The 13,636-nt window shown below is 40.1% G+C and overlaps 1 protein-coding gene across 4 annotated transcripts in view; it reads left to right on the top strand.

Annotated features, from left to right (window-relative positions):
• Nucleotides 1–13,636, top strand: part of LOC133639184 (gamma-adducin-like) — a 225,128-nt gene that overhangs the window by 91,409 nt on the left and 120,083 nt on the right. The window lies entirely within an intron of this gene.

Genomic DNA, 13,636 nt, shown 5'->3' with positions numbered 1-13,636 from the left:
GCCTTTTCTGTCTACACACTGTGTCTGCTCGTAAGTACTCTGTGATTGTGCACTGCCGAACATGTTCGTCTCCTCGTAAAACCAGCAATGACACGACGTGACGACGACGGGTGCGCGGGGAGTGCGGGACCGGTACTTTTTAGAGGCGGTATTGTACCGAATATGATTCATTAGTATTGCGGTACTATACTAATACCGGTATACCATACAACCCTAGTCTCCAGAAAGTCTGCGTGAGACTCTGTGCTCTGCTCTTTGGTTTCAGTCTTATCCAAGAGTCTCGTAAACTTGCTTTTCATTAACTTCACAAAGTCCCATCTGCTTTGAGCATTTATGGTAACATTAAATACATATGAGCCGCCTTACATTCGCAAAATTATAGCTTGGTCTTTTTCAACATACAGTACATCTGGCACTTTGGAATTAAAAAAAAAAAGCTTTATATAGATGAAATGCAGTTGTTTCATTTGAGTTGAAATTAATGAAACTTGATTGCTTTGTTGAACAACATTTATGGTTCATATGAAGTCACAATTCTGCAGCTGGAGATTCCTGAAATACACAACCCAAAACCAGTGAAGTTGGCACGTTGTGTGAATCGTAAATAAAAATAGAGTACAATGATTTGCAAATCCTTTTCAACTTATATTCAATAGAATAGACTGCCAAGACAAGATATTTAACGTTCAAACTGAGAAACTTGATTTTTTGTTGTTGCAAATAATCATCAACTTAAAATTTAATGGCAGCAACACATTGCAAACAAGTTGGCACAGGGGCATTTTTACCACTATGTTACATGGCCTTTCCTTTTAACAACACTCAGTAAAGGTTTGGGAACTGAGGAGACCAATTTTTGAAGCTTTTCAGGTGGAATTATTTCCCATTCTTGCTTGATGTACAGCTTAAGTTGTTCAACAGTCCGGGCGGGGGTCTCCATTGTGGTATTTTAGGCTTCATAATGCGCCACACTTTTTCAATGGGAGACAGGTCTGGACTACAGGCCCATGTAACACATGGCTTGGCATTGTCTTGCTGAAATAAGCAGGGGCGTCCATGATAATGTTGTTTGGATGGCAACATATGTTTTTCCAAAACCTGTATGTATCTTTCAGCATTAATGGTGCCTTCACAGATAAGTTACCCATGCCTTGGGCACTAATACACCCCCATACCATCACAGATGCTAGCTTTTGAACTTCGCGCCTATAACAATCCGGGTGGTTCTTTTTTTCTTTATTCCGGAGGACACGACATTCACAGTTTCCAAAAACAATTTGAAATGTGGACTCGTTTGACCACAGAACACTTTTCCACTTTGCATCAGTCCATCTTAGATGAGCTCGGGCCCAGCGAAGCCGGCAGCGTTTCTGGGTGTTGTTGATAAATGGCTTTCGCTTTGCAAAGTAGAGTTTTAACTTGCACTTACAGATGTAGCGACACATTGTAGTTACTGACAGTGGTTTTCTGAAGTGTTCCTGAGTCCATGTGGTGATATCCTTTACACACTGATGTCGCTTTTTGATGCAGTACCGCCTGAGGGATCGAAGGTTCATAATATCATCTTTTACGTGCAGAGATTTCTCCAGATTCTCTGAACCTTTTGATGATATTACGAACCGTAGATGGTGAAATCCATAAATTCCTTGCAATAGCTTGTTGAGAAATGTTGTTCTTAAACTGTTGGACAATTTGCTCATGCATTTGTTGACAAAGTGGTGACCCTCGCCCCATCCTTGTTTGTGATTTACTGAGCATTTCAAGGAAGCTACTTTTATACCCAATCATGACACCCACCTGTTCCCAATTAGCCTGTTCACCCGTGGGATTTTCCAAATAAGTGTTTGATGATCATTCCTCAACTTCCTCAGTCTTTTTTGCCACTTGTGCCAGCTTTTTTGAAACATGTTGCAGGCATGATATTCCAAATGAGCTAATATTTGCAAAAAATAACAAAAGTTTTCCATTTCGAACATTAAGTATCTTGTCTTTGCAGTCTATTCAATTGAATATAGGTTAAAAAGGATTTGCAAATCAACATATACTGTTTTTATTTATGATTAACACAATGTGCTAACTTCACTGGTTTTGGGTTTTGTAGATTGGTCTCACTATTTTTCCCCCTTTTATGCGGAGTCCCCTTCACTCACATGTCCCATCATTCTGAAGGCGGTATGCCTCTAACTCTCACTTGCTGGCACGAGCACAAGCCCTTTAGCCAAATTGATAACAGCTTAACAAACTCTTACTCGGCTGGTAACGCTTTAATGTGTGTATAAATTGCATCTGCTTCGGTTCTTGTGGTTTTGATGATCTCCAGAGGCGTAGAAAAATAATTAACTCGCTTTGACCGACCAAAAAACAAACTATTACAGAATAACCATTACAGCAGTACTTCAACTTACCTAATTGGTTCTGCGACGGAACTCATATCTCAAATCAATATCGCTCATTGAAATCAATTGAAATCAAATTGTTTGGTGCCCAAAATGGCACAATGTTAACATGTAACATGCTTTTTAAAAATAAAAACAAACTTTTAGATAAGAAATATTGTATTAAAACGATACAATGTACTACAAACAAATACAATAGTTTTATGAAGTAACTTTGAGAGTGGGCTTCTACGGTATTTCTTGCCAGATGATTTTCCGTCAAACACACCATCAGCAGCTTCTCCGTATTTTCCTGAATAAATGTCCCCTGTTTAGGTATTATTTTAACATTCTTGGCTGGCTTTAAACTTATTCTGCTTCAGCATGGTGCAAACTAGCAGTGCTATTATATTCAAATTGCTTCGCCGGGCATGTGTTAGATGATTTAGTGTTTCTTCACTGTCCCTCACCGTCACTTTCTTCCCTCCCATGGTTGTCTAACAAAACTATGTCTATCTTTAGCTATAAGCTAAAGATTAGCAAGTAAGACCAGATGTGTTGTGAGGAACTTCCGAGGTTCACTGTGACATTTGATTTGCCAACTCATGGCTTGTAACTAAAATGTTAATACTAAAATCAGTATTAATATTTAGGGGGGCCTGTGTCCCTCTGCAGTGGAAAAGTTTGGCCTCAAGGTCAAGACCTAGACTCTCGGTCCCAGAGTAACACATCTAACGGAGGTGATGAACAAGATACTTCTTATCATCATTACCACGACTCATTGAATCGGCGGCAGTGGAGCAAATGAATAACAATGGTTTCTCTCCAGATACATTATGTATTGCTTGTCCCCTGGTGTCCGTGTCAGATTTTGTCACCACCTGAGCCACAAGGTCAATGCACTTATGTAGGTATACACCCGTTCTTGTCTTTTTGCTACATAACATAGCTGTTACATTGACCACTGCTCCAGGAGACGAGTGTAACTGCAACTTGGTGCATTAAACCAGTGTTTTTCAACCTTTTCTGAGCCAAGGCATATTTTTTTCATTGAAACAATTCTGAGGCACACCACCGGCAGAAAACATTAAAAAAATGAAACTCAGCAGCCGTTATTGAGAGTAAAAAGTAATTCTCACAATTGTTGGATATGAAATTAAACCATAACCAAGCATGCATCACTATAGCTCTTGTCTCAAAGTAGGTGTACTGTCACACTTTTTTGATGTTTTCCTGTGTGTAGTGTCTTGCGCTCCTATTTTGGTGGATTTTCCTCCTTTGTTGATATTTTCCTGTTGCAGTTTCATGTCTTCCTTGAACGCTATATCCCGCACCTGCTTTGTTTTCGCAATCAAGACCATTTAAGTTGTGCGGACGCTATCCTTCTTTGTGGGGACATTGTTGATTGTCGTGTCATGTACGGATGTACTTTGTGGACGCCATCTGCTCCACACTCTGTAAGTCTTTGCTGTCGTCCAGCATTCCGTTTTTGTTTACTTTGCAGCCAGTTCAGTTTTATTTTCGTTTTGCATAGCCATCCCTAAGCTTCAATGACTTTTCTTAGGGACACTCAACTTTTGTTTATTTTTGGTTTAAGTGTTCGATACCTTTTTACTTACACGCTGCCTCCGCTGCCGTCTGCATATTGTGATCATGACAAACCATGTTCCCGACATCTACAAAACAATTAGCTAACTGCTGCCACCTACTGATATGGAAGAGTATTACACGGTTAATCTGCCGAGCTCTAGACAGCACAGACACTTAACAATGGCACATTTGCGGATTATAATTACTGGTTTGCAAAAAATATTTTTAACCCAATTAGGTGAAATGACATAATCTCCCACGGCACACCAGACTGTATCTCACGGCACACTAGTGTGCCGCGGCAACGGTTGAAAAACACTGCATTAAACATTAGTGTCCCACTAAAGGCCTCCTCAGCCCTCGAACATGGATTAGTAGCTACTTAGGATCACTCCCACTGCAGCGTAAAAGTAGACATGGCGTTAAGAACTGGATAAACAGCGGAGTGACAGCTTTTTCAGTCAGGGTTTGTAAACGTTTGTGTGTATTCGCATGTCAACACCAGATTTTACACAGCTCCAGGCTTAAGAAGTTATCAGGGCTGTAACTTACATGGTTCCGCCCACTGCCATATGAGTCATAAAGGCTGATAAGAGCACAAAGAGGCCCTGAAGCCTGGTATGTCTCTGTTTACATAAAGTGGGACGCTGGCATTTGGTTCACCTGTTATAGTCCTTGTTGTTATAGATTGCTATAATATGTTACATTTTGGGACCAATACTCCTTTCTTCTGCTTCCTGTATTGCGTATTAATATATTGTGGTGCATGATGTTTGCATTTCTGTATATTTGTCTCTCAAGCACTGCATGGTAAGAATACCATTTTCCCACCAGGTCTCCACCCCAGTTTGCCGTTTTGTTCTTGGGAAAAAGAGCAGGGGTCCTAGTCATGAGCGCAAATGTTTTTGCATTCCTGTAAATGGATACCAGCACGCCTTTAGTCCGGGTCCTAGGTTTTTTTTTTGTTTTGTTTTTTGTCCACAGCTTATTGGAGAGGTCGTGAAGGTTGTGAATGACAACACAAGTATAGGATTACTTTTAAAAGTTAAAGGTAAAGTTCCAATGATTGTCTCACACACACTAGGTGTGGTGAAAGGTGTCCTCTGCATTTGACCAATCCCCTTGTTCACTCCCTGGGAGATGAGTGGAGCAGTGAGCAGCAGCGTGCGCCGCGCTCGGGAATCATTTGGTGATTTAACCCCCAATTCCAACCCTTGATGCTGAGTGCCAAGCAGTAAATAACCCATTTTGTACACTGTTGATGTAATTCAATACGCAATAAATAGAAGGGTCACATTATGATTTTTTTAAAATTATATTTAAAGCACTTCCTTGAGGTGTACATAAAATGTAATGGTGGTTCTTTGGTCAAAACAGATTGCTTTCCGACTGCCTCTTCAGGATTAGTGTTAATTTTGACAATTTTTTCTAGTTTTGGTTATAGTCTTTTGATGAAAATGTATTTTAATTGTAGTCCAATTTGATTTCTAATATTGGAAGTGTTTGTAAATATTACACTGTAATATACTGTACAGTCTATTGTTTTATTGATCTGAAACGGTTGTATCATGTTCTTCATTCATCTATCATACTAGACCCCGTAATAGAAAATAAGAATTTAAATTGAAAAAAATAATAATCACAATAATTTGTGATAGGATTTTTTTCCCACATAGCCACAACTCTAAGCCATGGCATATATGACACACCTTTATTTTGACTTTATGGATTATATTTTTACTTTCAATGCATATTTGTATTTATCTGCCACCCATGAAACCCCAACATCACCCTAAGGACATTTAATCAATTACTTAACTTTTATCTGCTTTTAAAATGTAAAACTATATTCGTAAAAATGTAAGCAATAATTATTAAATACATCCATTCGTTTTTTTAAAGCACAACTTATGACCCTAAAAACATGAGATAGATGCAAAAGTTGGCCATAGTCTAACACAGACTTGAGCACCGGGTGGTAAAAAAGGACATGTTGCAGAAGCTGCGTACTGCAATGGGATGTGGCCCATTGGCTGGCAGCTGTATGCGATATTGAGCTGTCTAAGATTTTACCGTAGAGAGAAAAATGAGCATCCAGGAGAAGTAACAAGTGGATAAAAGTGTTTACTGAGCATTTCGACTGCACTGCGGATAAGAATACTAAGTACAGCCGGGAGACAATCTGGCATGTCGTAACACATGAAAGTGTTATTACGATAACACTTTATTTTAAGGTACACCTATTCAACATTAATTAGTAATTAGTAACATATTGGCTCTTAATTAGTCATTAAGTACTTATTATTGCCTTATTCTACATGGCCTTATTATACAAGCTGTAAGCCATTAACTAAATCTTCCTTAACCCCAACCACAACCCTAACCCTAAACCTAACCCCAACCCTATGTTAATGAGCAACTAATTAATGGTGAATATGTTCCCCATACTAAAGTGTTACCATTATTACATTTGCCAAGGAGGTTGTGTTTAAATTGCTTATAATATGTGCCCGTTAGCAAGATTACTTACATTTCCAGAACACTTTGTGTGTAGAGGTAAGGAATGAGCCAAGGAAGAATCCAATAAATATTTGTGGTTGCAAATCACATGGTTTTATGACTTTTGTTGACATTTTAAGATGGAGCAGTTTGCTACATTTCCCCTGATTGCCCTGTGAGGAATACAGACTTTCTAACAATGTTTAGGCATATGACATACAGTAGGTGTGCATCATAAGGGTGGACATTGTGAGGCCGATCCAAAATGAGGATTCCTTGACCTTGGCTGAAGTGCATTCTACTGAGAGTATTCTGATTGTCATTATTGTATTGATTTTCAACTTAGCATTTTCTGTAGGAAATGTTGTCAACTTTGATATATTGTACTGAGCAGCCAGGTCAGACTGGTGTCTCACTTTTCCACAGTAAGTTCCAGAAAGATCTGTTTTCTGTTAATCACATTTTGTTTGTGCTACAAGTTGTTTGGCGTTGAGGTCGCATAACAGCGATGGTAGTCGTGATCGCAGGTGCAGAATGACAGCAGGAGGCAGGGTGCAGGTAAAAGGGTATTAAAAGTTAAGCAGGATATGCATAAGGAAGGGTGTGCAATACTTCAACTAAACAGGCTATAAAGTAGACCCACTGAATGCTGGACGACAGCAAAGGTTTACACGCGCAGCAGAGAAAGTGTCCACAAAGAATAATGTTCCGACAAAATCTAGCAGCATGGGCTCAACTTAAATCGACATGATTGTAAATTGAAAACAGGTGCTTGGAGCCAGTGCTCTGAAGCAGGAGTAAGGTCACTGCAGGTTAACAAATATAGCATATTAAGTACAACTGGAGCGTTAGACAAGAACCGCAACACCAAACATACAAAACCTAAAACCTGTGAAGTTGGCACGTTGTGTAAATTGTAAATAAAAACGGAATACAATAATTTGCAAATTGCTTATATTGACTGAGCATTTCATGGAAGCTGCTTTTATACCCAATAATGGCACCCACCTGTTCCCAATTAGCCCGTTCCCCTGTGGGATGTTCCAAATAAGTTTTTGATGAGCATTCCTCAACTTTTTCTGTCTTTTATGCCACTTGTGCCAGCTTTTATGAAACGTGTCACAGGCATCAAATTCCAAATGAGCTAATATTTAAAAAAAATGAGAAAGTTTACCAGTTTGAACGTTAAGTATCTTGTCTTTGCAGTCTATTCCATTGAATATAGGTTGAAAAGGATTTGCAAATCATTGTATTCTGTTTTTATTTACGATTTAAACAACGTGCCAACTTCACTGGTTTTGGGTTTTGTGGAAAAAACACCAACAAACTCAAAACAAGACATGGCCTGACCTGTGGTGACAGGTCATGACTAGTTGAACTGGTGGTATCGCAAACATGAGCACATTTGGGTGAGGTGATATTCTACTGCCGATGCTCACTGAAGTGTGAGTGTATGATGAATAGTTCTCATGAAATTGTTTTGGTTGAATTCCAAACTCTGCGATCTCAAGGGTGTTTGATTATAGGAGTTCCACTGTTCAACAGTTCTGCAATGTGTGCCAGTAAAGTTTAATTGTACAATTAGCAAGCTAGTGCTCATATGTTTGAGTTACCCAACCTTATTTTGCAACAAAATCTTGTGTTCCAAAGAATGATATTAGGTTGTTTTCTTTCTCATTCGTCAAGTCAATGAAAATAGTCACTCAAGTGAAAGAGAACTATAACTGCACTTACTTCTGTGTTTGGAACATTATAAAAATTCCCATACACACATTACTGCTCAAGCAGATCTTTTCTGGTTCCAGTTTAAAGCCAACCAACTGAACTGAACATAACTGAACTCCACATGAGCAAGAGCTTGGCAACGGAGGCAAGGAAAACTCACATTTAGAAAGAAACCTCGGACAGAACCCAGGCTGTGCGGGGTGGCTGTCTGTCTCAACCAGTTGGTTTGGGATGGAGAGTCAGTCAAAAGTTATTGGACTGTTGATGCTGATCGCATTCTGAGACGTGAGGGGCATCGTCCACTACGAGTTCTTGCCACAGGACCAGGCGATCAACCGGCAGGTCTTCAGTACAAAGAGATCCTTAGGCAATAGATGAGCGGCTGATTACTGAGCATCTGACAGTTTCTGGCTGAGAAGAACGTCATCGTGCTGGACCGTGCAGCCTCCCGAATCACTCAACTTGGTTCTGTGTGATTTATTTCCATCTCCCACAATTTCAAGGGAGTCATCAAGGGGACATGTTTGAAGATGTGGACAACTTCAAGACGGCCATGACGACGGAGCTGCAGAGGATTCCAGAAGAATCCTTCCAAGAGTGCATCAGTGCATGCAGACAAGGCTTGGGAAGTATGTTATACTCCAGAGAGATTACTTTGAAGGGGAAACATTTAAACTTGTAGTAATATTATATACATCTTTCAGAATCAGAATAAGAATCAGAAATACTTAAATAATCTCCGAGGGGAAATTAAGATTTTCAGCACAATCCCATTCAAGAGCAGACAAACATTACAGGGAGACAGAACAGGATCGCTGACAGCTCTGCCAACTACCGGCGCCCCTTACAAAAAAGGTGAGAAACAGTTAAATGCTGGGGGAGGGGGGGTGAGAAAAAAAAATGTCTAAGCCTGGGCTCCTGGAGAGGGGGTCCAGACTGAGGCCTAGGGGGGAAAAAAATCATAGCCATAGCACACATAAACATGTGTGTAAGAGGGAAACATCAAAGACATTAAAAAAGAGCAGAGCTGATGCAACCAGTCACTTCTACACACACACACAGCCACAAAAGTAAAACAACAACAACAAAACATATACACTGTGGTGGCCTCTGGGGTGTTCCACGCCATCGTCTGCTGGGGTGGGGAGAGCATCGCCAGAGACAGGAGCAGACCCAACAAAGCAACCAAGAGAGCCGACTCCACCCTTGGCCGCCCACCAACTCTCTGCCAGTGTCCAGTCCGCATGGATGAGCGAGGATACGTCCAAGGAGACCGAGGTGTCCGATACCTGCTCCTTTAGCCAAGACACTGTGAAGCTTGTCCGTCTCGGCGCTCAGCGCCAGCTCCGCAGCCCTCTCTCTTCATCCACATCTCCTCCAGACTCTCCAAACGGACTCTGGTGTGGCAGAGACCCAGCAGCTGGTCTCTATTGCCAAAAGGCTCCCGGGAAGCAGATCTAGAAGTTCACAAAAAAAGCACCGCAGAAGTCACGGAAATGCCAGCCCTTGTCACACAGTCCCAAAGGGTCCCGAATCAAAAGGCGAAAAAAAACACATGAAAACAAGAGGGAAACATCAGGAACACAAAAATATGACACAAGAGCACAGAGCTCCTGCCAACAGCACAAAAAAAGGACATCAGTTCTGCACTTATTCTGGCATACTTTGCATTATCTTTTTGAACATCCCTTAGTACAGGTTATTTACAACTGCCTTCGACGGGAAAACAACACAGAATTTCCTCACCATGTTATTTATTTCCTGTGAACAAAATCTACATTTTGTTTGAATGTTGCGCCAGCTTCAGTGCAAGGTACTTTAATAAAGACATGATTTCGGCCTTTAATTTTAGGAAAGAAGTTGCAGGGAGGTTGTTATTAAGCTTAAAGCCTTTGCAAACGGCCCACTGATGTCCATGCATTCTCCACATGCGTGCGATAACATTTAAAGACTCCTACACCCAGTCCATGACTGTTAACATTTATGGCCTTGCTTGTATCTTACGTGCTGCATGCACTGTACGGACATAAAAGCAGCTCCCTTTTAAGACACCAGTATCTACTTGAGAAGGTTGAAGTGAGTTATACTTATACCTAAAGATGTATTGAGTCTCTACTCTGTGCCAAACTGTCAGTCAGTGCCCCTCATGTTAACTTTTAACATGATACTCACAACTTAAAACCACGACTCCAGTAAATCTCAAACTGTGGTGCTTCATCTAGTGCAGTGGTCCCCAACCACCGGGCCGTGGCCCGGTACCGGTCTGCGGACCGATTGGTACCGGGCCGCACAAGAAATTTAAAAAAATATATATATATATATATTTTTTTTTTTATTATTAAATCAACATAAAAAACACAATATATACATTACATATCAATATAGACCAAAGATCAATACAGTCTGCAGGGATACAGTCCGTAAGCACACCTGACTATTTCTTTATGAAAAAAAAAAAAAAAAAACGAAGTCCGTGGGACAAACTTCCAAGCGTTGACCGGTCCGCAGCTACAAAAAGGTTGGGGACCACTGATCTAGTGGAACGCCAAATGATCACCTATTCAAATATTATAATGCTTGGACTTTAGACATTATCAAAGGTTTATCAGCCTTCAATGGAAGTCAGTACAATACTGTAGCCAAAATAAACAATTAGGACACAAACAGAACTGTCTTACTTAGTCATTTCTATCACTCACGGAAATGTTCCTACATTCAACTAGGGTTGTCCTGATACCAATATTCTGGTACTGGTACCAATACCAAAATGTATTTCGATACTTTTCCAAATCAACAAAAAATGGGATTATTGGCTTTATTTGAACAATAAATCACAAGGTACATTAGACATCAATCAATCAATCAATGTTTATTTATATAGCCCCAAATTACAAGTGTCTCAAAGGGCTGCACAAGCCACGACGACATCCTTTGTTCAGAGCCCACCAAAGGGCAAGGAAAAACTCACAACTCAGTGGGATGTCAATGTGAATGACTGTGAGAAACCTTGGAGAGGACCGCAGATGTGGTCCTTAGGGGAGACCGGATGCAATGGACGTCGAGTGGGTCTAGCATAATATTGTGAAAGTCCAGTCCATAGTGGATCTAACATAATAGTGAGAGTCCAGTCCATAGTAGATCTAACACAATAGTGAGAGTCCAGTCCATAGTGGATCTAACACAATAGTGAAAGTCCAGTCCATAGTGGGGCCAGCAGGAGACCATCCCGAGCGGAGACGGGTCAGCAGCCCAGAGACGTCCCCAACCGATGCACAGGCGAGCGGTCCACCCCGGGTCCCGACTCTGGGCAGCCAGCACTTCATCCATGGCTACCGGACGTGTGCTCCAACATACATTTCTTATTGCAATCAAAGAACAATTTTGGCCTTAAATAAAGTAGTGAACATATAAGACAACTTGTGTTTTATTAGTATAAGTAAGCAAACAAAAGCTCCTAATTTGGCTGTTGACTTATACAGTAAAATATTGTCATTTTTCATTCTGATATTTTGTCAACATTATGAAGAACAAGCAGTAGAAAATGGATTATCAATCTACCTGTTCATTTATTGTAAATATCTGCTTATTTTCTGTTTCAACATATTCTATCTACACTTCTGTTAAAATGTAATACACTCGTATTCTTCTGTTCTTTGGATATTTAACACAAGTTTTGGATGAGACCACACATTTGGGTATCAATCCGAAACCAAGTAGTTACAGGATCATACATTGGTCATATTTAAAGTCCTCATGTGTCCGTGGACGTATTTTGTGTATTTATAAACATATATTTAAAAAAAAGGAAAAAAGATTTTGTGACGATAAAAAATATCGATGTAATCATTGTATTATCGACAAGATACGCTCCTGTACTCGGTATCATTACAGTGGATGCCAGGTGTAGATCCACCCATGGCATTTGTTTACATTGAGGAGGGTGAGCCTGTTAGCGGTGAGCTATTGTATCCTCCTACGGTGTGTAGTGAAGCATGGTTAGCTATTCCTCATCCTGCAGGGATGATACTTATAGGAAACTTACTTTGTCGCCATGGAGACCAGGATTAGTGATTCAGAAGTAGCTAAAACACCCCCGACTGAGGATAGACGTTAGCCGCTAGCTAGCTAGCCGTGTTTTAAAGCACCTCTTGCTGAGTGGCATTTCAGTGTTATAACTTCACCTTTATTGTGAGTTTTTAAGCCAAATTACGTCCATTTTCCCTTCTGTGTCTACACACTGTGTCTGCTTGTAAGTACTTTGTGCGTGTGTTTTGCCGAACATGCTCCTCTGCTAGTAAAACCATGTCACGACACGCTGATGGCGCGCCATCACGCCCGTAAAAAAAAAACAAGTAACAAGTATTTTTCAGAGGCAGAATAGTGCCGTTTTGAATGTATTAGTACCGCAGTACTTTACTAATTCAAACACAGTGTTACTGTTCAAACTGTATGTAATGATACAGTGGCCAAAAGTATTAAATATACTCGTTTAATAAAACCTCTGCTTTGTTTTTAGTGAATACTTAGGCCTACTACGCTAATGTATTTTAACGCTGGTCCTTATGGTGGTACTTGAGGAGCCAATGGTTTTCTGAGGTGGTACTTGGTGAAAAAAAAGTTTGCGAACCACTTTATTACCACTCCAACAGTGGTAATAAATCTATCACTCCCTCAACCTCCCCACCTCTACAACATTCATACATATTTAGTAAATGATAATACAAGTCTTGATTTACATAGTAGACCAGCAGATTTTAGAGATTATTATGAGGAGGAGTAACATATTTTACACAAAACAAATTTAGATAGACAGAGGTGGATTATGGGTAAACCTTCATCCTGGCAGGTTTATGGCATAGAAGCAGGTGGACAGATAATGTGGAGGGTACTTTTTTTTTTTATACCTTTCATTATCACTTAAACTTTTGGATTATAACAGGCGGTTATTTTATTACTTTGTATCACCCGTGGCATCTCTTCTATAAACCTTTGGGAGAAAAAGCTTATGCTTAACCCCTCTGACATAAGAGTTTAATACTCCAATAATATACAATGCCAACATGAGTCAATGAAACAAATATAAGTAGGGCTGCTCCTTCAAGTGCTTGAACCAAATGACCATGTTATGTAAACATCTGACGGAAAATTATATTTTTGTATAATACTTGTAACTGAATGTCTTGTAACATTTGTTGCAAGCTCACTATGAAGAAAAGACGGCTGTCATCTCTTTGTACACAACACTGCTGTCAAAACACAAGTGCACATTGTATGTGAATTGTTTCACTTTTGTAAAGTTACCAAAACTTCACAGTGGAGTTATTGAGTCTGTTTAGCTGACTGAAGAGCTAGCTTCTGCAGCTAGTGGGTCCATGACAATGACTTCTGTTTTGTTTGACTAGCCATTTTACTGCCATGTTACATACACCGTTTGGAACAATTAAGGT

This window comes from Entelurus aequoreus, linkage group LG22 (genome assembly GCF_033978785.1).
Source record: "Entelurus aequoreus isolate RoL-2023_Sb linkage group LG22, RoL_Eaeq_v1.1, whole genome shotgun sequence".
Classification (NCBI taxonomy): domain Eukaryota; kingdom Metazoa; phylum Chordata; class Actinopteri; order Syngnathiformes; family Syngnathidae; genus Entelurus; species Entelurus aequoreus.
The sequence above is the reverse complement of the archived record's forward strand: the minus strand, read 5'-3'. Positions and strand labels throughout refer to the sequence as shown.